Here is a 3,346-nt window from a genome sequence, read left to right on the forward strand (position 1 = left end):
AGAGAGAGAGAGAGAATGTGTCATCATAGAGATAGAGAGAGAGAGAGACTGTGTTGTCACCGAGCGAGGAATAGAGAGAGAGAGAGTCGTCACAGAGAGAGAGAGAGAGTGTCGTCACAGAGAGAGAGAGAGTGTGTCGTCACAGAGAGAGAGAGAGAATGTGTCGTCACAGAGAGAGAGAGAGAGAGAGCGAGAGTGTCGTCCCTGAGAGAGAGAGAGAGAGAGAGAGTGAGAGAGAGAGTGTGTCATCCCTGAGAGAGAGAGAGAGAGAGAGAGAGAGTGTCGTCCCTGAGAGAGAGAGAGAGAAAGAGTGGGTGTCGTCCCTGACAGAGAGAGAGAGAATGTGTCGTCACTGAGAGAGAGAGAGAGTGTTGTCACAGAGAGAGAGCGAGAGAGAGAGAGAGTGTCGTCACAGAGAGAGAGAGTGTCGTCACAGAGAGAGAGAGTGTCGTCACAGAGAGAGAGAGAGAGTCGTCACCGAGAGAGAGAGAGAATCGTCACAGAGAGAGAGAGAGAGACTGTGTCTTCACCAAGCGAGAGAGAGAGAGTGTGTGTCGTCAGAGAGAGAGAGAGAGAGAGAGTCGTCATAGAGAGAGAGAGAGAGAGAGTGTCGTCCCTGAGAGAGAGAGAGAGAGAGAGAGTGTCGTCACAGAGAGAGAGAGAGAGAGAGAGAGAGAGTGTTGTCCTGAGAGAGAGAGAGAGAGAGAGAGAAAGAGTGTCGTCCCTGAGAGAGAGAGAGAGAATGTGTCATCACAGAGAGAGAGAGAGAGAGAGAGAGAGTGAGTCGTCACTGAGAGAGAGAGAGAGAGAGTCGTCACAGAGAGAGAGAGAGAGAGAGAGAGACTGCGTTGTCACCGAGCGAGGAATAGAGAGAGAGAGAGTGTCGTCACAGGGAGAGGGGGAGAGATAGAGAGAGAGAGAAGAGAGTTGTCACAGAGAGAGAGTGTCGTCACAGAGAGAGAGAGAGAGAGAGAGTGTCGTCACAGAGAGAGAGAGAGAGAATGTGTCGTCACTGAGAGAGAGACAGAGAGAGAGAGAGAGAGAGAGTGTGTGTCATCCCTGAGAGAGAGAAAGAGAGAGTCGTCCCTGAGAGAGAGAGAGAGAGAGAGAGAGAGTGTCGTCCCTGAGAGAGAGAGTCGTCACAGAGAGAGAGAGAGAATGTGTCGTCACGAGAGAGAGAGAGAGAGAGCGAGAGTGTCGTCCCTGAGAGAGAGAGAGTGAGAGAGAGAGTGTGTCATCCCTGAGAGAGAGAGAGAGAGAGAGAGAGAGAGAGTGTCGTCCCTGAGAGAGAGAGAGAGAAAGAGTGGGTGTCGTCCCTGACAGAGAGAGAGAGAATGTGTCGTCACAGAGAGAGAGAGAGAATGTGTCGTCACAGAGAGAGAGAGAGAGAGCGAGAGTGTCGTCCCTGAGAGAGAGAGAGAGAGAGAGAGTGTCGTCCCTGAGAGAGAGAGAGAAAGAGTGGGTGTCGTCCCTGACAGAGAGAGAGTGTGTCGTCACAGAGAGAGAGAGAGAATGTGTCGTCACAGAGAGAGAGAGAGAGAGAGCGAGAGTGTCGTCCCTGAGAGAGAGAGAGAGTGAGAGAGAGAGTGTGTCATCCCTGAGAGAGAGAGAGAGAGAGAGAGATAATGTGTCGTCACTGAGAGAGAGAGTGTTGTCACAGAGAGACAGAGAGAGAGGGAGAGATAGAGAGAAGAGGAGAGTCGTCACAGAGAGAGAGAGAGAGAGTGAGTGTCATCCCTGAGAGAGAGAGAATGTGTCGTCACAGAGAGAGAGAGAGAGAGAGAGAGACTGTGTTGTCACCGAGCGAGGAATAGAGAGAGAGAGTCGTCACAGGGAGAGAGGGAGAGATAGAGAGAGAAAGAAGATAGTTGTCACAGAGAGAGAGAGAGTGTCATCACAGAGAGAGAGAATGTGTCGTCACAGAGAGAGAGAGAGAGAGAGAGAGAAAGTGTCGTCACAGAGAGAGAGAGAATGTGTCGTCACTGAGAGAGAGTCATCACTGAGAGAGAGAGAGAGAGAGAGAGAGTGTCGCCACAGAGAGAGAGGGAGAGATAGAGAGATAGAGGGAGAGAGAAGAGAGTCGTCACAGAGAGAGAGTGTCGTTACAGAGAGAGAGAATGTGTCGTCACAGAGAGAGGAGAGGAGTGAGTGTCATCACTGAGAGAGAGAGAGAGAGAGAGAGAGTGAGTCATCACAGAGAGAGAGAATGTGTCGTCACTGAGAGAGAGAGTGTTGTCACAGAGAGACAGAGAGAGAGGGAGAGATAGAGAGAAGAGGAGAGTCGTCACAGAGAGAGAGAGAGAGAGTGAGTGTCATCCCTGAGGAGAGAGAATGTGTCGTCACAGAGAGAGAGAGAGAGACTGTGTTGTCACCGAGCGAGGGAATAGAGAGAGAGAGAGTCGTCACAGAGAGAGAGAGAGAGAGAGAGAGGGAGTGTCGTCACTGAGAGAGAGAGAGAGTGTGTCGTCAGAGAGACAGAGAGTGAGAGAGAGTGTCGTCACAGAGGGAGAGGGAGAGAGAGAGAGAGAGAGAAGAGAGTCATTACAGAGAGAGAGAGAGAGAGTGTCGTCACAGAGCAAGAGAGAGGGAGAGTGTCATCATCGAGCGAGAGAGAGAGAGTGTGTCGTCACAGAGAGAGAGAGAGAGAGTCATCACAGAGAGAGAGAGAGAGTGTCATCACAGAGAGAGAGAGAGTCGTCACCGAGAGAGAGAGAGAATCGTCACAGAGAGAGAGAGAGAGACTGTGTCTTCACCAAGCGAGAGAGAGAGATGTGTGTCGTCACAGAGAGAGAGAGAGAGAGAGTCGTCATAGAGAGAGAGAGAGAGTGTCGTCCCTGAGAGAGAGAGAGAGTGTCGTCACAGAGAGAGAGAGTGTTGTCCTGAGAGGGAGAGGAGAGAGAGAGAGAGAGAGAGAAAGCGTGTCGTCCCTGAGAGAGAGAGAGAGAATGTGTCGTCACTGAGAGAGAGAGAGAGAGAGAGAGAGAGAGGTGAGTCGTCACTGAGAGAGAGAGAGAGAGAGAAGAGTCGTCACAGAGAGAGAGAGAGAGAGAGAGAGTGAGTGTCATCCCTGAGAGAGAGCGAGAGAGAGAGAGAATGTGTCGTCACAGAGAGAGAGAGAGAGAGAGAGAGAGAGAGACTGTGTTGTCACCGAGCGAGGAATAGAGAGAGAGAGAGTGTCGTCACAGAGAGAGGGGAGAGATAGAGAGAGAGAGAAGAGAGTTGTCACAGAGAGAGAGTGTGTCACAGAGAGAGAGAGAGAGAGGAGAGTGTCGTCACAGAGAGAGAGAGAGAAATGTGTCGTCACTGAGAGAGAGAAGAGAGAGAGAGAGAGAGTGTGTCATCCCTG

At 51.1% G+C, this 3,346-nt stretch overlaps 1 protein-coding gene across 1 annotated transcript in view; it reads left to right on the forward strand.

Annotated features, from left to right (window-relative positions):
- Positions 1-3,346, forward strand: part of flt4 (fms related receptor tyrosine kinase 4) — a 355,428-nt gene that overhangs the window by 236,830 nt on the left and 115,252 nt on the right. The gene's annotated exons all lie outside the window — the stretch shown is intronic.

The sequence above is a fragment of the Pristiophorus japonicus genome, chromosome 4 (assembly GCF_044704955.1).
Source record: "Pristiophorus japonicus isolate sPriJap1 chromosome 4, sPriJap1.hap1, whole genome shotgun sequence".
Lineage (NCBI taxonomy): Eukaryota > Metazoa > Chordata > Chondrichthyes > Pristiophoridae > Pristiophorus > Pristiophorus japonicus.